This window comes from Rhincodon typus, chromosome 5 (assembly GCF_021869965.1).
Source record: "Rhincodon typus isolate 14 chromosome 5, sRhiTyp1.1, whole genome shotgun sequence".
NCBI classification, from domain to species: domain Eukaryota; kingdom Metazoa; phylum Chordata; class Chondrichthyes; order Orectolobiformes; family Rhincodontidae; genus Rhincodon; species Rhincodon typus.
Window position 1 is genome coordinate 13,761,469 of NC_063336.1, and position 21,287 is coordinate 13,782,755.

At 38.3% G+C, this 21,287-nt stretch overlaps 1 protein-coding gene across 8 annotated transcripts in view; it reads right to left on the reverse strand.

Moving 5' to 3' along the window:
* rbks (ribokinase) overlaps positions 1–21,287 on the reverse strand; it is a 170,811-nt gene that overhangs the window by 142,147 nt on the left and 7,377 nt on the right. Inside the window, exons 2-5 of one of the 8 annotated variants that reach the window (XM_048596533.1) lie at positions 18,783–18,841; positions 17,590–17,864; positions 12,036–12,136; positions 4,952–5,093 (exon numbers count right to left, since the gene is read on the reverse strand). The exons of the other annotated variants lie outside the window; for them this stretch is intronic. The gene's annotated coding sequence lies outside the window, so the exon portion shown is untranslated. The remainder of the gene's footprint in view (positions 1–4,951; positions 5,094–12,035; positions 12,137–17,589; positions 17,865–18,782; positions 18,842–21,287) is intronic. 8 annotated transcript variants of the gene reach the window in all.

Below are 21,287 nucleotides of genomic sequence, written 5' to 3' on the forward strand. Positions count from 1 at the left end.
CACAGTTCTATTAGGAAGGAAATCCCAAGAGTTTGGTCTGTCCAAGGAGCTTGAGCAAGCTGTTGCTGTAAATTTTATTGACGTAGACATTGCAACCACTTGGATCAGAGGTGGAGGAGTGAATGTTTAAGGTGATGGATAAACTGCCCACCAAACAGGGTGTTATATCCTGCATGGAGTAGAGTTTTATTTTAGTTTAGTCATCTTTCCCTTATCATTAGTTTTACTTTCCTCCTTTCCCAACTCATGTTGGGGTTAGAAAGGTACAGACACAAAAGCACTAAATGTAACCCCAACTAAGGTGACCATTCTTCTCTTGAGTCTACATACTTTAAGTCAATTTCTAATCTTAAAATTCTTAACCTCATACAACTTATTGAGGCTTCCGGTAGGATTCAGCAGACAGCCATAAAGGACAAACCAGTTTTTTCTCCCCTTTGCTAGAGGCATCAGAGATGATGATGCCTGGCCTGCTGTGTTCATCCAGCTCTACACCTTGTTATCTCAGACTCTAGCATCGGCAGTATCTACTATCTCTGAATCAAACCTTTGACATTTTTGTCTATACAGCTCAGTCATATGCTGAATTTACTGACTGAGTGACGAGAAAATATCAAATGAGTACAAAATTTGTTTTTTGCCTCTGAACAGGTTTGTAACACTGAAAGTCAAGTGGCAGACAAAGTACCATCAAGTAATGCTCTGCACTCTGAAAAATGAAGAGAGTTTTGTAAATTAATTCAAAGTCTTATTCTGGAACAATTTACAATTTCACTAGAAATTGCAAAAATTGTGAAATTACATCGTTCATTCTGGCATTTTGTGCTACAGAAACAAATCTTATTAAGCACAGACAGACCATTGTTAAAACTCAAAGGAAATGGACCACAGGTTTACAGGAAACATTCCAGTCAGCTTCCTCACTTTTGATAAATTCATGTTCTTTACTGAAATTGAAAAGGAAATTGTAAACAAAAAGGCATAAAAAATAAATTAGCCACTCATTACTATTCCTTTTCCCTTCCTAGATTAATAGGATATCTGTCATTATTCATTAATGAATCATCTTCCTGCTACTAAGCAATCAGTTGAATAATGGAAGATATAATCTAACTGTGAAAACACACAAACACTAGTTACTACATTTTAAGTTCAGAATACAACCGTTTTACCTGCTGAGCTTCCTTCCCTATTAAATGAGCTTAGGCCCATACTGTTAAATTTGAGCTTTTAATGAGACAGTTTGACTAATTCTTTGCAGCATTATTTCATGCTTGGGAATACATACTGAACACAATCCAATTGTCACAAATCCAGGGAAAGATACCGAAAAGTACATATATCTTCAACAAGCAGTAAACAAGTTTCAGTCATTTTGCATCAAATCAATTTGCAAGAGCCTCCTCCTGCCCCTTCACACATATACCCTCCATCACCATTATTAATGGAACCGAGTCTACTTGTCCAATACTGATTAGCATATCACATGCATAACACTCTTAAAAACAGTTAGCTTGAAATACTCAGGCAACACAAGTCTTTGCTTCATATTTTTTGTGCACTTGGGAAGAAATTTGAACACTCAAGAGAATGGGAAACATAATTAAACTACTTTCATTGTGGTCAAAAACTATTTAAGACAGGAGAATCATTTTCTGTTGAATTTATGGAAGCTGTTCCTGCTTATGGAAGTCTATGCTAACAAAACTCACAACAGTGTCCAACATTAGACGTGATTCCGCAACTGGACTATTTTTGACGATGATCCTGAATGTGCGAAGAATTATGCTGATGACAAATTTAGGATGGTTAGTCAAGCTTGCACTGCAGCATTCGTGCTTGTACTGGAAGCTACATATATTATCATGTAGGCCCTATTCTTTGCCAACAGGCTTAAACAATTCATGCACAGCACCAATTTTAACTAAACAAAATAGGTAACAGTTATTCATTGGTCCATTTCTTAGGGCAAAGCCCTGACTATATTCAATCCGAATCTTTAAATATTAAACCAAAGCCTGGCAGTTAATGGACAGTCAATAGTCATTGGTGCGCTCTCCTTGGCAAAAACTATTGTCCAGAGTCAACTTGCTAATCGATCAGCGCTCTCTTATCATGCAGTATCAATGTTAGTTTTCCCCTGAAAAAATCAGTCGGTATTTTTACTCAATTTGTTCAGAGAAGTTATGACACATTTCTGGAGTAGGTACAAATTGAACCCAGGCCTTCTGGCTCAGAGACAGGAATACTACCACTGTGCCACAGGAGCTCTTTCCCTTGAATTGGTACGCTTGCTAATTGTCCTGGCAAGTTCGAGACAAAAGCTTTGACAAAATGTGCCTGTTTTCTGAAAAAAAAATCAGTACACTAGAAAGCGGTTTTGTAAGGAAGACAGACATGGTCTAATTGGCTACATGCTGACATCCTTACCAGGCCATACATTAATCAAGGAGATACATCTGTCTTATGTGACTGGGCTGCATTCTCCAGATTCTTTGATTAGGAAGTCCATAAAAATAAGTTTCCAATAGTCTTAAAAATTCTATGTGCCAGTTGCAATTTCATTCAGCTTTTTATAGCCAGCATTATTATTAAATTTAAAAAATATATTTAAAAATGGAAAACCGCAATGGTTTCATACTTCAACAGAAGTCTTGATGAGAGCCCTTTTTTCAAAAATCATAGAAACCCTACAGTGCGGAAAGAGGACATTCAGTCCATCAAGTGTGGACTGACCCTCTGAGGAACATTCCACTCAAACTGAGCACCCCACTCCATCCTATCCTATCCCATCTCCCATGGTTAATCCACCTAGCCGGCACATCCCTGGGCATTATAATACAATTTAGTACCGCCAATTCACCTAACCAGGACATCTTTGGACTGTGGGAAGAAACCGGAGCACCCGGTAGAAACCCACGCAGACACAAGGAGAACGCGCAAACTCCACACAGACAGTTGCCCAAGGGTGGAATCAAATCCAGGTCCCTCGCTGTGAGGCAGCAGTGCTAACTACTGAGCCACCCTACCAAATATTTTTTGTTCATGGTGTTAATTGGCTGGAAAGACTGCTGATGAGTTGATTTGTGGCGTGACTTTTAAAAATTAAAAATTTACTCAAGTTGTTCCAAAATAACCTGGACAGATCAATAGTCAGATGTTTGCCATTAGATTGGCTGAGGTCAAGTTGCCTCTAGCTAGAAATTGGCTGGAAACAGTGTGTGGCTTAAAAAGTAATTAATAGCAATCAAGGTACAGAATCAAGATTCTCAGGTTATGAATGAGTTCCATTCTTGAATATGTTCACACATTGATTTGTATGCAGTCAGAACAAAATACAGTACAACATAAAATAGCTGCAAGTAAGAGAAAATATCAGATCTATAAAACAATATTTGTATAGCCCCTATGCGATCTTGTTTATAAGTACCAGCGTTTGTAAGTCAGATGCTTGTAAATCAGAATCGTATCTAATCATAGGTTGCTAATTTAATCAAATTAGTAGGACTCTTATGGTGCAAAGGTAGCTTCTTTACTTCTGAGCCCAGACGCCTGGGTTCAAGTCCCACCTGCTTCAGATGTGTGTAATAACATCTCTGAACAGGAGGACAAAAAAAGCAAATTAAGTTAGTTGCTAAAACAAAATAGAAAGTAAAGTCACCATAGTCTTCGAGGTCCATCGCGCTGCTCGCTCATTAGAGAGAGATGACTGATGTTGGTTTAACCCAAGGTAACCACGCCTCAGGCGAGGGGAGAGGTTGAGAAGGAATGACCTTCATGGTAACCTCAGCCAGTAAAAGAATTAAACCCACACTGTTGATGTCACCCTGCAGCACAAACCAGCCATCTAATCAACTGAGCTAACGAAGTAATAAAAATGAGTGAGGTGGCTGCAGTTTAGTATGAACATAACAGTAATAAAAGTACTCCTGTTAATTGAGCATTTTTATTACAATTAGTGGAACACTCTGCGAGGCCACACCTGTGGACAGGAACAAAGGGGTAATGTTTCAGGGCAATGACCTGCTGCTCTCCATTCATATTGCTTGACTGCTTGAGTGTTTCCAGCTTTTTCTGATTTAATTGTAAATTTCCAGCATATACAGTGTTTCATCTTTTTTTAAAAAAAACTAGTGTTTTAGCGATATAGGTTTTCTTTTGAACTGTACATTAAAACGAATAGCTGCCAAGACAGTCTGCAAGTTCAAGGAATAAAAGAGGAAAAAGATACATAGTTACTGACTAGTTCCAAATATTGTTGCCACTAAATATGGTCATTAACACATACAGAATGCCCTAAACCTACGAAGGATCATTCATGAAAACAAGCAATATGCAAAAACTGTAACTAAGCAGTATAAAGTCTGACTCACTAATGATTATTCAACATATCCCTATAAAAGCTAATTAATCGAGGTTGACTGGAAAAGGCACAATAAAAAGAAAGATGCTTTTCATCAGGAAAATGAGTTCATACTCTATTTATGCCGGATGGCTTTACCATAAAGGGAACACCCTACAATATCAGATGATGTTGCAACAATCCATTCTGACACAGCAAATTTAAAATTGAAAGAAACAGTAAAATTTTCAAATTTTATAAAAATAATTAGGAATACTCAATAACATGCACCAGGGGCTCTGCAGGATTCTGGTTAAAATCACTACCCAACGGATAAGTGAAATTGCGCAATGGAAATCAGATACTAACAAACAGTGGTAACAACATGAAAACATTATCTTCTCCTTAGAAACTTATACTGCTTCTCGAGCGAGCCCTGATCAACCAACCAGCTTGTTTTTGTTTTATGGAGAATGTTAGCATAGTCTGGGCAATAGTACTTAGTAAGTTACTATTAATGGTCAATTAGCTATACATATTGTAAAGAGACATTAATTATTTTCCCAGTCATCTCTCCATTATTTAACCTGTCAGATGAGAGATACAAACCATCGAAGATGATGATCAGTCTATTGCTTTCTTGTTTTCATGACCAACAACAGTGAAAGAACAGCAGTATAGTTCCAAGTCAGGATGTTGTATGACTTGGAGGAAAACCTGCAGATGGTGGTGCTCCCATGTGTGTATCCTCCTAAATGATAGAGATCATAAGTTTGGAAGGTTCTGTCAAAAGAATAACAATAACTTATCTCTAACAAATTCATGCTGATTTTTCTTAATTAACCTGCATTTGCCTACGAGACTGTTGCATTTTATTCCATTTGTTATGTTAAAAAGTTAAACTGACAAGCCTGTAATTGCTAGGCTTACTTTACACTATCTTTGAATGAGGGTGTAATATTTGGAATTCTCTAGTCCTCTGGCACCAAACCTGTACCAAAAAGAGGTTAAGAAGATTGTGATCAGAGCCTCTGTAATTTCTGTTTTTGTTTCAGATTTCCAGCATCTGCGGTTCTGATTTATTCTTTTTAAATTCTTCCTTTCTTTGTATCCAGAAGTGTTCATACACACCACTGAACATTTTTCTCCCTCATCACCAAATCACCTGTGGTATTTTTTCCTTCTTTTAGCCACCACCAGTAAATCACGAGTGTTCCCCAAATGACTAATTTATGTACAAAGCCTGTTAAGGGCAATACAGACTATCAAAGGTAAGGGAGCGGGGAGGCAGGCTAAATCAAAATGGAATTGAAAGGGATTTATTCTTCAAGGCAGCCTATTGTTCAGTTTTGCTTGTCAACCTTTGATTCCAATTTATCTGAGCCCAATCTATTTTCACACATTTGAAGTCAGCACTCCCCCAATTAGTTATTTCCACTCTGGGTCACTCCTGGTCTTTTTCCATAGCCATTGACCCCTTGAATGAGACCCTACCTTATCTATTTGTGGCAACATATTCCTAAGGATCAGGTTCCACAATGCCTACTTTTTCATTGCACTGGAATAAAATTCCTCTGAAGACACAGGAGGAATTTGTATCCCTCCCTTATATCCCAAGCTGTATCCAGATAAAGCTCTCAATCATAACTATTCTATAATTCTTAAACTTCTCAAATTTCCTAGAAAATTTGTTTCACTACATCTTTCCCACTCGTTGTTGGTCTCTAGACTGCATAGAGCGATGCAATTAAAACTGTTCAGTTCTGCAGCCCCATCGAAATAGATTCTGTCCATGATGCCTTTGGGATATCCTCTTTCAGCAAAATTGCACTGCTCTTTACTATCAATACCTTTACCCTCCTTTATTTCCTTCTTTTTTTTCCCCAAGCATCTTGTATTTAAGAATCAGTTGTACACTCCATTAAGCCAGGCCTCTCTTATAGCCACATCATCCTACTTCCATGCAGTTTGGAGCTTAGTAATCTTGTTAACCATACTTTGCACATTCACATATACGCACAATAATGCTAATTTAGACGTCGTTCCTTTCCATCCTACCCTGATCCAATTTAATATCTCCTAATTCTCTCTGAACCTCTGTTCCTCTTCAGTATTAGCAGTCCGTCCCAGTCCTTCACCAAGCTGGTTTAAATCCATCCTGACAACACGAGCAAAAACCGGCCCCAGATGTTTAAGTGAAAATTGTCCGGCCTGCAAGAGATCCATCTCTCTCAAAACCTGTTCCAATGATCCAGGAATCTAATGTGTGGCTTCCTGCATCATTTCTACGACCACACATTATCTGCTTTATCCTTATATTCGATGTTCTCTTGATCTTTTCTTGTTGATTTCCTAATTTGTTCCCTAAATTCTGACTGCTCGACTGTATCTTTCTTGCTATATAGGTCAGTGGTACTAGTATGAGCCATGACCCCCAGTTGTTAACAGCCACCATTGAAGTGCTCCTACAGCAAGTGATGCCCTTGACCTTGGCATTAAGAAGGCAATGTACCATCCTGATGTCATTTCCCTGCCCGTAGAAACAGCTGCCTGATCCCCTAACCATTGAATCTCAATTACTATTGTTCTTCCAGTTTTCTTCATACTCTCCATACAACTGGACCAGCCATGGGGCCACGAACGTGGCTCTGACTGCACTCCCCAGGTAAACGATTACTTTCAGTAGTATTGGTTGCATAGTGAGAGTCACTCGAAAGAAACCTTAACACGACCAGTCTGTTCATTCTTGATTGGCTGCAGCTAGTTATTCCATCTCTCGTGCATACCTTTAAATTGAAACATAGAAACGTAGAAAATACTTGCAGGAGTAAGCCATTTGACCCTTCAAGCCTGCATCACCATTCAATATGATCATGGCTGATCATGCAATCTCAGTATCCCACTCCCATTTTGTCTCCATACACCTTGATCCCTTTAGCCGCAAGGGCCAGATCCAGTTCCCTCTTGAATATATCTAATAAATTGGCTCCAACAGCTTCCTGTGGGAGAGAATTCCACGGGTTCACGACTCTAAGTGAAGAAATTCTTCCTCACCTCAGTCCTGAATGGCTTACCCCTTGTTCTTAGACCATAATCCAGTTTTGGACTTCCCCAATATCGGGAACATTCTTCCTGTGTCTAGCCTGTCCAGTCCCATCAGAATTTTATATGTTTCTAGGAAATCCTCCCCCCTCATTCTTCTAAACTGAAGCGAGTACAAGCCCAGTTGATCCAGTCTTTCTTCATATGTCAGTCTTGCCATTCCAGGAATTGGTCTGGTAAACCTTCGCTGGATTCCCTCAATAGCAAGAACATCCTTCCTCAGACTAGGAGATAAAATTGCACACAATATCAAGGCGTGGCCTTACCAAGCCCTGTATAACATCCCTGCTCCAATATTCAAATCCTCTCGCTGTGAAGGGCAGCATGCCATTAGGCTTTCCTCACCACCTGCATGCCTACCTTCAGTAACTGTTCCACCATGACACACAGATCTCATTGCACTTCACCTTTTCTTAAACAGCCACCATTCAGATAATAATCTGCCTTCCTGTTTTTGACACCAAAGTCAATAACATCATGTCTATCCACATTATACTCCATTTGCCCACGCAGCCAGTCTGTCTAAGTCACAGGTTGAAGGGCAACCATATCTATCAGCATGTTATCCAAATGGCAGTCAACTTGGTAGATGTGGTTCAGTGACCCCAGCTGCAGTTTAAGCTCTGAAATTCATACCCCAAGCTATTGCAGCTGGTGACATTTCCTGCATTCACAGTTATTCATAGCCCAGGAAGTGACCTGGATTTTCCTCATGGAGCTGGGGAACCAGATAATGTGCACGCCAAGATTGCCTTATTATTCCTCTAATTATGAGATCATAAAATTAAGTACTTATATAATTGAAAGTCCATGCTGATGTCACACGTACAGGGAGGTTAACTTTTATTTCAATATTATCTGAAAACTTAATTTACTGAAAATTTTCAAATGCTTTGTGTTAGTATAGGGACAGGAGTAGCACATTCAACCTTCCCAGTCTGCTCCAGCACTTGTTAGAAGCATAGCTGATCAAACACTTCAAAGCCTTTTATCTATGCTATCTACATAACCAGTTATGCCATTTGTGATTGGTATCTATCAATCTCTACTTTAACTACACTCTGGGGTAGAGAATTCCATAGTTTCAACAGCCCGAGTGAAAAAAATGGTCTTCCTCTGTCCTAAATGGCATTTGCCTGATTTTTAAACTATGTCCCCTGGTTCTAGACTTCCCACCTCGAGGGAACAGGTTACCTGCATCTATCCTTTTAAGTATTTTGTAGTTTTATATTAGATCACCTCTCATTGTTCAAAAATGTAGAGAAAACAGGACTAGTATGACCAATCTCTCTGCATAGGAAAGTCCCGCCATCCTGGAACAACGCTGATAAATCTTTGTCGCACTCTCTCTATGGCAATAATATCTTTCCTCAGATAAAGAGACGAGAACTTAACTCAGTACTCCAGTGCGGTCTAACCAAGCTTCTGTACAACTGAAGCAAGACATCACCACTTCTGTACTCAAATCCTTTTGTGATAAAGGCTAACATTCCATTAGCCTTCCTAATAGCTTCGTGACCTTAGGTTAACCTTCAATGACTTATTTATAAGGACACCCAATCCCTACTCATATCTACACATGCCAGCCAGTTAAGAAATACTCTGCACATCTGTTCTTCCTAACAAAGTGGGTAACTGTTTATTTTTTAAACAATATATTCCATCTGCCATTTTACTGCATAATAACTAAGCCAGTCTAAAGCCGAATGAAAACATTTCACATCTTCCTTACAACACAAATTCCTATTTAATTTTGTATCATCTGCAAATGTGGAAATATTACATTTGGTCCCAACATCCAAATCATTGTGAACATTAGGGCCAAAGTATTGATCCTTATGGACTGTTCTAGTCATAATATGCCAACATGAGAATGACACATTTATTTCTATTTTCTATCTATCAGCCAATCCTTAATCTATGCCAATACAATACCTCGTATCCCATGTCCTTTAATTCTGCTAACCAACCTCCCATAGGGGGCCTGATCAAAAGATTTCTGAAATGCCAAAAATATTACATCCATTGATGCCCTTTTATTTTGTTAGTAACAGCCTCTAAAAACCCTATGAAGTTTGTCAAAAAGGACTTTCTATTCGCAAGTCCATATTGACCATGCCCAATCAGATCATTTTTATCCAGTGTCCATTTATCAAGTTTTTAAAAAATTGATTCTAGTACTTTCCCTATTACTGTTGCAAGGGTGATAGGTCTTTAATTCCATGTTTTTTCACCTTGCTCCTTTCTTCAATAGTGAGGTGACATTTGCAAGCTTCCACAACGGAGAAATCATTCAAGAAACTAGGGAATTTTGGAAGATGATTACCAATGCGTCAGCTATCTCCAAAGCCACCTCTCTGAATACACTGGAATGTAGACCATTAGGGTGTGGGACTTATCAACTTTCAACCCCACTAATTTCTACATGACAACTTTCTTATTGATACTAATTTCTTTCAATTCCTCATTTCCCCTCGTCATTTGGGTATCTAATTCTGGGAGATTTCTGGTATCTTCCTCAGTGTAAACAGGCACAAAGAAATCACTTAGTTTCTCTGCGATTTCTCTGTTTCCCATCATAAAATTGCCTAATTAGTCAAATCATAAATTTATGTCCTAAATCTAGTTACTTCATCGAGAACTGATTGTGATTTTGGTAAAGATTGGTTCTGCAATTACTGATACAGCCGCGCTAGTATCGACCTCCATTAGAACCGGATGACTATTTAACTAGACATTTAATTTGATTGGTTCTGGTTTGGATGTTGCTAAGCAATTTAACTGTTCAAAATCAGCTATAAGTGGGCTTCCAGGGTGTGCACTCAGTCAACAAGTTCTCTTAATCAGTTCAAGCCTAGTGGGACCTTTTGCTGTCTTGAGTCAGCATACCAGCACCAACTATAATGGCCTGCCGGCCCAGATCCTCAAGAACATTTTAACTGTTTGGTTGAGGTTTGGCTTGTTTGTGGTTTTTGCTGTGGGCTGTTGGAGTCCTTCTGTTCAGGATACGTCCTGAATGAGGCTAAGCAATTGCCTTCACTCAAGTGTTGTTCCCCAAGCTCACCCTCCCTGGCAAGGGTTTCCACTTCTGTCAGAATACCCTTTAACTCATAAACTCCACTTGCCACATTTTCTAATGACAAAGCCAGTTGTAGTGCTTGTTTGAAGTCCAGTTGGGCTTCAGCTTGTAGGCGCTTTTGCATGATTTCATCATCAATCCTACATACTAAACGGTCTCTCAGCATCTCACATGGGCTAAACCAAAATCGCATGCCTCTGCCAGTTGTCCTAACCTCATCAAAAATCCTGATACAGATTCCTCTGGTTCTTCAATGCTGATTAAAACCTATGGCATCTCGGAATTAGAGGAGGCTTGAGGTTGTATTACTCGTTGGCTAAATCTATCTACTCTTGGAGAGTCACATAGTGCTGACCAGATATCCTAAATTAATCTCCTGCTGTTCTCATCATTTATGCTGTTGCTCTCACTCTGTTGCCCGGTACCGGTTTTGCTCTTCATACTGTCAGTGTTCTAACTACTAAAATTAACACTTCACATTTCTCTACAATAAATTTAATCTGCCATGCTCTAGCATATTTCTGTTTATGCCCTGATTTTATTTCTATTCTCTTCATTGTTTGCTACATTTACAAGCTGTTACAACCTACAAGTTTTGAAATTGTCTCCTATACCTACGTCCAGGTCATTGGTATATTCAAAAGGAAACTCCTCAGTTCGCTTGTACCCAAAAGGAGATTTTATCAAAAAAAGGAAACTAAGCATATTGAAAAAACATTACATTTAAATCATACAGTCTCAGGCTAAAAATAGGTATTAGGATGGTGCTCTAATAGCCTGTTTCAATTCCCATTATTCCATAACAAAGCCAAGTCATTAGCTGAATAACCAGACTTCACTGCTGAGACAGCCTTTACTCTTCAAGTGTATGCTGCAAAGGTATACTAATAAATAGGTTATAAATCTAGGCAGATCACAGTCTGAGTGATGTGGATTAATTAATTCTATCACATTGGTGTAATTCTGCAACATCTCTCAGTAAGTATCATAGAGTCATAGAGCTGTACAGCATGGAAACAGACCCTCGTCCATGCCAACCAGATATTCTACAGTAATCTAATCCCATTTGCCAGCATTTGGCCCATATCCCTTTAAACCCTTCCTATTCATATATCCATCCAGATGACTTTTAAATGTTGTAAATGCAACAGCATCCACCACCTCTTCTGACAGCTCATTCCATATATGCACCAGCCTCTACCTCTTAGGTCTTTTTTTAAAATCTTTCCCTTCTCACCTTAAACCTATGCCTTCTAGTTTTGAATTCCCCTACCTTGGGGAAAAGACCTTGGCTATTCACCCTATCCATGCCCTTCATGATTTTATAGTGACAAATGTTTCTACTACATCTGATTAGTTTCCTTTCATATAATACCTTACAGATAACTAACAATATCTGGTGAAAAAGTGGAATATAGGAAAACCATATTTGGATGGCCAAGAGCTAAGAACTTGTAATGCCAAGTGACAAACCTACATTCATTCTGAGCAGCAACCACATTTTTCACTTACTACAGTATCCATCAGCTTCAAAATTCCATGACATAAAAAAAGGTGGTGAATGTCTGCGTGTGTTCTCCCACTGTCATCTCAGTAGTGGTGTTCCAGAAACCCTAGAAAACAACACCAAATTGTTCACACTGTTTCTGGTGTTTCTATGCTCTTCTGCCAAAGTTACAGCTGGCGAGTGGGAGAGCTCTCATGGAACTTCACCTGTGTCATTAATGATTGGAAACGTAACAGAATTCTGATCAGTTTTTATTGTGGCCACCTTTTTCAAGCAAGTACTGGCAAGAGTTTAGTGCACCATATGGCAAATAAACAGCTTCTGCAACTTAGTCTGCCAATATTGCAACTTGACCCTCCACTTCCTTTTGGAGTATCTCTGTATTTCTGTATTTGAACTCTTCAGCATAATGACACCTAACATTGCAGTATGTTTTTTTCTTGCATGCATACATTTGGCTAAGAGACAACAGAACTGAAGAAAGAAATTAAAATATTTTAATATCTCAGATTTTAAGTTAAAAAGAGACAGATTCCATTCAAATTAGTCATAATTTGCTGTTCAATATGTTCATTGTAACAGAACGCTGTAAAATTGGGCTTGGAAAATAAATTCAATATAACCAACAAGATTCAGGGAAATTAACAAGCCTGTTGCATTTCATTGCAGGACGTCCAATTGTTATAACATGAAGACAGACAGCCAAATAAAATCAGCTTCCCTATTCCTGTATTCACAACACGGTAAAATTAAAACAAAAAGAGCATCAAAATTGACCCCAGTGGTGCCTGATTTTTTGACTAACCCGTCACAGAGTGTGACTATCCAATACCAGACACCAGGTTAACTGCTTAAACAAAAGAATTACCTAGTTATTATTAATATATTAGCTTTAGATGAACAAAGTTAAACAAGGTAATCTAATTAACATCTATTATTTTAAACCTAATCTTCTTTGATTCAAGCCTCCACTCGCATAAGGGCAGCCAGACAAACACAGTTAAGGGATAAATTAAAAGAAAAATGAGAGAGGTGTAACTGCCCAGTTCACTTAAGCAGCTTCCACGACGTGAAGAATCGTCGGCACACAGAGTTGTATCTTTCCTGGTTTCTGATGATACTGGTCAATGAAGATAGCTTCCAGCACGCTCGGAGGAATATTGATTTAATTCTTACAACTGAGACTCTATTCTCCGAATTTTCAATAAGTTGATAAAGGGAGGACAACCAGGGAACAATCAAACCTCCGTCCCATAGCTTTGGCAGCCCCTATCCTTCTGACAAAACTCCCCATGCAGGGATCTGAGACACCCTAAGAGAGAGTTCTCAGTGACACCAGCACAAGGAGAAAGCCATTCAGAAAACAACCACAGTTCTCTCAAAAGATTGCAGGCAATCTGCAAGTGTCATAACCACAGAACCAGGGAGGAAGAAGAAATCTTCTCTCTCCTTCTCAAAGTCTATTCCATTAACTGAATTCACTGATACAAGAAACCTCCAACTACATAAATTACACTATTACCAAAGCCATCACACTCGAATATCTTTAAGCTTTAAACTCCTTCACCACTGGAAAGGCAAATTTTCAAGTCTGAAACAGGCCTTCAAATGATAATAGACTGATCCTATCATCATTACAAATATATTTTATCTGGGCCTACTTTTAATATTTTTTAAACAATCTTTTCACAGAATTATTACTGTGATTTTGAATAATTTAAATAATAATCTATTGCCTTAATTGAAACTGCCACCTCCATACTTTCAGTTAGTGCATTCCTGACCCTCAAATCCCATAATGTGAAAAAGTTTTTCCTCACCTCACATTTGCTTCTTTTGCAAAGTTACCTTATATCTGGGGCTTCTCGTTTTTGATCTCTTTATGAGAGTAAACAGTTTCTCCCTATCTACTCTGTCCAGTCACATCTCTACATTGAAATATTCTATAAAATCTCCTTTCAGCCTTAGCTTCAAGGAAAACAGTTGTGACTTCTCCAATCTATCCTCATAACTGAAGTTTTGCATCCTTGAACTATTCTTGTAAACCTCTTCTGCATGTTGTCTATTGCATTCACATGCTTCCTATAATGTAGTGCCAGAACTGTATATAGTACTCTAGCTGAGGTTTAACTTATGGTCTTGTATAAAGTTCAACATAACCTCCTTGCTCCTGTACTCTATGCCTCTATTAAAAAGTCAAGGACATTGTATGCTTTATTAGCTGCTCACTGTACATGTTCTACTACCTTTACTGATGTATGTACGTATACTCCAAGGTATATCTGCTCCTGCACACACTTTTGGGTAGTACCCTTTATTTCATACTGTATTTCTACATTTTTTTCCACCAAAATTCCCCATCTACTTTTGTGCATTGAACTTCATCTGCCACCTTTCTACCCACTTTACCAACTTCTGAATGTCCTTCTATAGTTTTACACAGCCCTCTTCAGTTTATAATATCTCCAAGTTTTGTATCATCTGCAAACTTCGCATTTATTCTCCATCATCAACATAAGTCAGGATCACAAGTGCCCCAAAACTGACCTCTGGAGACTTCCACTATAAACCTCTATGTAGCCTGAAAAATATCTATTAAACATTATTGATTGGTTAATGAAAAGGAAACAATGTTGTTATTACTGCCTTTAATATTTCACAAGCACTCAAATACATCTGGCTGCAAAAATATTTTTTCAACATCAAAACCATAAGAAGCCAGAGCAGTAGGCCATACAGCCCATTGAATCTGCTCTGCCATTCACTGAGATTATGGCTGACCTAATCATTCTCAACTCTACTTCCCTGCTGTTTCCTCACAACTCTCAAAAGTTGCGATGTAAAACTGTAGCCAGACATTTGATTGATAATTCTAAGATTTAAACATGAAAACTCACATCTTCCCTCTCCAGATCTGCTTCAGGGTTCAGGAGGGAAATGAGCTGTGTCCCTGGCAAAACTTAGTTTTAGTAGAAACCAGCATTAAAACTCATGCTAAAGTTGGTGATTCAACATGACTTGGGGTATGTTGGTTAGGCAAGGTTGAAGCTGAAGAGTTGAACTGATTTATTGGAAAAATTAAAACAAAAATCATGTTAAGCTTGTGTGTGAGAAATCTATAGGCCTGAAAAGAGAACACAGGCAGAGATGGATATGAGCTACCATGTATGAGGCTCATGAAGGCCTACATGTCAGTACATCAGGACAATATAATGGAGCGGCGTTTGTTGAGGACTTTTTGCCACAGGAAATGAAGTTGTTTTTCATACTTTCAAAACAAAATTCTTCAGATAACAAAGTAGTGAAAATTCATAATCACAAAGTTTAGGAATGCGAGTAGAACAAACATGAACTTTGTAAATGAATAACAAAAAGGCAAGTGGGAAGTACAGATAAAGTAATGATGTAACAGGAAGCAACAAAAAGAAGTCTACATAAACTGCAAATTAGAAAAAAATCCTAAAACTCCAAATCCCCACAAGAAATAAAACAACATTGATGGTTACTAATCCTGTTAGGTTACTCTTAAACAATTATGAATAAATTTTTCCAAGAAAAACAGAAAAGAAAATGTTATTTTCCATGGAAACAAAATCCTTAACAAATGCCGACAAGGCCTTCCTAAACCTCACATTTGTCTTTATATTACAAGTAATTTAGCCCATTTCTGTTGCCCTTGAGCAGGTGATGGTAACCTATCTTCTTGAACTACTGTAGTCCATTTGGTATCAGTTACCAAAAATGCTGTTAGGAAGGGAGTTTCACAATTGTGACCCAGTGACACTGAAGGTACAGGGATATATTTTCAAGTCAGAATGCTGAGTGTTTTTGATGAGTGCTTGAACGTGGTGCCGTTCTCTTAACTTTGCCGCCCTTGTCCATCTAGATGGTAGTTGTTGTATGTTTTGAAGATGGTGTCTAAAAGAGCCTTGGTAAATACAGTATTGTATCTTGTAGATGATACATACTGCAACTGTATAGTGGTGGGGGGACTGAATGCTTATGGACATTCTGCCAATCTACTGGGCTGCTTTGCCCTGAATGGTGTCGAGTATTGAGCATTGTTGGAGTTGCACTTGGATTGGGATATGTTGTGGGTGGGGTGGGGGTGAATGCCATTACATTCCTGATTTGTGCCTTGCAGATAGTGGGCAGAATTTGGGGAGTCAGGAGGCATGTTACTACAGGATTCTTGGCCTATGACTGCTTAGAGCCACAGTATTTGTACGTCCAGTTCAGTTTCTAGTCAAATTGTAACCCCCAGGCTGTTAACAGTGGAGGATTCAGTGATAGCAATGCCATCAAGGGGCATCTTGGGAGATGGTCACTGTTTGGAACTTGTGTAGCATAACTGTTACTTTTCAGCTTAATCTTAGATATAGTCCAGATCATTCATGCATTTGGAGATGGACTGCTTCAGTATCCCAGAAGTCACAAATGGTGCTGAACATTGTGTAGCCACCAGCAAATTTCTAGAAGGAAGGTGACTGATGAAGCAGCTGAAGATGCTTTGGCCTAGGACACTACCCTGGAGGAACTCCTATAGAGATATCCACGAGCTGAAATAATTGACCTCCAACATCCACGACCATGTTTCTTTAGGCTACGTCTGACTCCAAATATGTGGAATTGTATTGGAATAGTGTTGATAGGGGCATGGAAAATTCCAAATCCCATGGCTTGAAAGTAATGGTAGACAGGAATATGCTAGGCCTCTAGGTTCCTGTCTGAGAAACAGTGTGTCGTATTGAGCATATAGGTCACATCATTACATTGGTGTTCTTGGCTATCCTTGTTAAAGTAAAGTTGCCTGATTGCAGCATTTGAAGTGGTGCACAGCTGAATTTAAATATGGTGACCGTGGCATAAGCATTGGAACGTTCCAGGAGTAGTAAGCATTTCCACTTCTGCTACCACAAGATTGAATGAGGAGGGCACCATGAGGCTTCGATTGAAAGTTGATGTGTTAAGCAGAATAATGCACAAGAAAAGTCACCATGTGCTATGGTGCGAAACTTCCATAAAATTTCATAAAAATAACAGTCAAAAAAAAGGGAAAATAAAGCTCTACATATCTTTCTTTGATATGCAGCATACCCTGTATGTATTATTGGCAGAACTCAATTGACATGCATCACGAATGACGTTCAGATTGATGTAAAACAGAATTACAGTGACACAATCTGGAAACTACTCCAGACCATTGAGTATTATCCCACCTCACCTCACCACCCAAAGCATTTTCCAAACCGGTTTAAAAGAAATGCGTGTTTGTATTTTGCCAAGTATACTTTAGTTGTACATTGCTCAAACTGTTTTAGAACATAGAACAGTACAGCACAGTACAGGCCCTTCGGCCCACGATGTTGTGCCAAACTTTTACCCGAAACCTAAGGTCTATCTAACCTAAACCGCTACCTTATACTACCATCCATATGCCTATCTAATAGCCGCTTAAATGCCCCTAATGAGGCCGACTCCACTACCCTCTCTGGCAATGCATTCCACTAATTTGCTATGCACTTATCTATTACTGCCCCTAGCATTAAGAAATCTTACTTCAGATGTTGTGATATACTTAATTTCTCTCCTTCTTTCATTCAAACCTGCTCCATTAAGGAACAGTAGTGAACACATTCATGCCTCAACATGCAGCCATACACCAGGATTCCCAAAATCACAGCCACACCAGTTAAGATGTACTGATCAGAAACTAAGCATCATCCTCCAGCATTTCACAGAGGAATCAAAGAGTAGTGTACTGCTCTTGGCAACTTCCAAACATCGGGTTTCCAGGTATCAATCCTCAGGAGATAACTTCATCCTCTTCCCTGCTGGCGATGAGAAATGGGAAAAAGAAGCTTCAGAAGTGGGAAGGGTTGAAAATAATCTTTAAAAAAAATGCCACAAACTAAGAAAGCACAGGGATTGTCATTTCCATAATTTGTTTGACGCATATGCAATTTTCAAACGTGTCGCCAGCAAATGATCGCAGGGGGGAAAGTTTGTGAAACTGTCCGTAGCTGCTGTACATCCAGATGTGTAGTTGAGCAGGAAATGACTGTGACAAAGTATATGTGGGGGTAAAATCAATTTCAGTTGCATAATGCTGTAATCATTAATTTGCATTTAATTATCTAGCACTAGTTGACCTTTTTTGTGAGTCAGTGACAGACAGGGATGCTTCATTAAAAAATAAAAGAAATAAATCACAAGGGGTGCACCTGGTAAATTGAAAGGGGAAATGGATAGGTGACAATGGATCTCATTGAGGATTTATCCATTTCAGTGCAAGTTCTTTATTTATAAATAAAGTCCAGTTGTCAAACAGTGTTCTGTCCAATAAACCTTGGATACAGGGTCTCAATATGGGGAAATTTCATGCCAGCTACAAAAATATAAATCTTATTGATTGGTTATTTGGGAAAATTCTACTGGAGCCACCGACATAAATGAAATAAAAACTAAAGCAAACTCAAACTGCTATAAATGTTAGAAAGCTGAAATAAAAGTAATAAACCCAGGCAGTAATTTTATTTCTCTGTGCAGAGATGCCACTGCATAATGTTGAGTCAAATATGACTACGATTTAGAATATTGATGTTAGTTCTGGGAAAAATCATATTTGACAAAAAATGTTAACTATTTCTCTCTTCACAGATGCTGCCAGACCACTAAATATTTCCAGCACTTTGAAACGCTAACTCAGTTAGTTATAAGCCTATCATTGTCCCCCAACGTCTCCATCTTACCTTTTCTTTGAAACAATATGTTTGCTGTTCTTGCCACACAATCCTTCCCTGCTGGTGAGCTGAGCTCAGACAGGATAACAAAAAAACAAATAAAAAGATTCATATCAATGGCTTCTATAAATTTTGTACAAGTGAGATTTCGTTTTACAAAAAGTAGAATGCTAGTACTCCTTTGTATTCATAAAACATACATTTTAGTTGGAATAAGTTAGATTTCAGACTGTTTCAATTGAAACAATAGCAGCTTGCAACCTGATGTTTGCCAAAATGCATTGTGATGCCACATTGAAAAGATAGATAATGCAATCAGTGAACTTTAGGCATTGTGGCCAATAAATTATAAGTCATAGTACTGTGATGTAATTAGCACTGTGCCCTTTGTATAGAACAGTACATTGTCATGATAATGACACGATAATGTGACTGGAACGGATTTTGCCAATGTAGCAAATTAGTGCATTGTGAAGTTTATCTGGAGCTATTTTCTCAACTGCATTGTCTCACAAACACATGATTCTATCTCCTAATAATGTACTGCCAATACAATGCTATACAATATATTTTTAAAGAAGCACTCTTAGACCATTGATGTCATTAAGTTAATCAGCTGCAGAATGAATGGGATGAATACATGAACTTTTAATAGAAACCAAACAGCAAATCATGAAGACTGGGCTCAGAAATGAAACATCAGGGCAATTGGTTAACGGCTCTAGGTTATTTTTAAATGAAAGAAAAATGCTATACTCTTGGTAACCATTTTGAAACTCAAGAAAGAAGTAACAAGCAAGTATTTGAATAGAAATATATATATTATAGGTATATATATTATGAAAGTGCATTAGGTCGACTAAAAAAAACCCTCCAAACTTAAGATTCCTAAAATTTGATATAAATCTCTCCTGCAAAAACGTATCATTTGCATTGCTAACTTGACACTAGTTGTCAAGTGTATTAAAAATTGTTGTCAATGGGACAGAATAGTAACTACTCAAAAGTGTTCCTAATTAATTAAATGTGCTCTCATTAGTTAATTAATGCCACTGTAATTATTAATGATTAGCATTTTTATTGGATTAAGCACTTACCCTTGATAAAATAGACAAAACAACTAGAAATACATATAGCTCTAACTTTACTAAAACAGGCATTGTCTGTAAAACAAAAGGCTATGAGAACACAAGGGTGATAAATCTTTTGTATTTTATATATTGCCTCAGTGGAAGGGCCATTATTCAATAATTGAATAGTTTAACTGAAATGATCAAACAAATAATCAGCAATCCACCAATAATTAAATGTCTGCAATGTGTCAAATATGCTGTTCAAACTTTGCTCCTTCACACCTTTTTTTTTTGGAAACAGGAGTTTGTCCAGTCACTCTTACCACTACTTTAAGTTCACTGTGGAAAATTGCCCAGGGCCATCAAATGCAGGATAATCCAACCTAGCCAATTTTTGCCTCAGCTAAATAGTACCACATAGATTTTCTAAATATGTTGAAAAGAACGAAGCAAAATTGAACATAGTGGATTTTGTGACCAAAAGTACAATGTATGTACAACAAATTGATTATGATTTGAGCATAAAATGATAAAAAAAACAGAATTCAAAGTTAAATTCCTCTTATACACTAGACATTTTCTTGGACTCACCATTACCCATTACCCTGGTAAGCATGCCTTCCATGTTCCTTGGCCCACAGTGTTTCTGTACATTCTGCCCATGAATAATGAGTCATAATGAGACCCAGGGGAAAAGCTCAAGTACTGTACAAGTTGTGCTAAAGTTAGCTCAATTATTTGTACATCAGTCAGCTGATTTTTAAAAAAGGTATAATGTGATTTGATCTAAATAGTTCCTCAACTCCAGTGAGAAATTGTAGCTTAAATCATTCAGCTTCAAGGCCAACAAGGTCACCATGAATGTTAAAGAAGACAGAGAACATACTTCCTTTCCCTGCTATCCAGAGGATTTTATTAGAATTAAGAGTCTCTGGCTTAGTCACCTTTTCACAACGTTAGTGTTGCTCAGGTGGAACCAGGATAAAAATACACAAGTTCCAGTTATCTTGCCATCTTCCCACAGGAAGGCATCTCAAAAAGATGGAGAAACTCTGACTGCTGAGCAGGATGGAAAATAGAAAGAAACTGGAGAAACTGCACAGTCAACGAAAAGTTAGGGCAGATAGAAAGAAAAAAAAAACGTAAAATAACAAGTTGCAAATGATAGGAGTACACTCAAGAGCTTAATGGTAGAGGGAGTGGGATTGCGGTGAACAAAGTGAAGCCCCATGTTGGAGTTGATAGTGCAATTGGGAACATAAGGCAAAGAAAATTGCTAAGAGTACAGTGGGCATGATTCAAAAATGAGGATGGTCACTCTGACATCAAATAATTAGGGCACACAGAGCTTTGAGTGGAGGACTTAGCCTAGCAGGGAATATGAATGGCACATTTCAAATTGTCACAGAGATAGGTGGAAAGGCAGGTAGTGTTGTGGAAG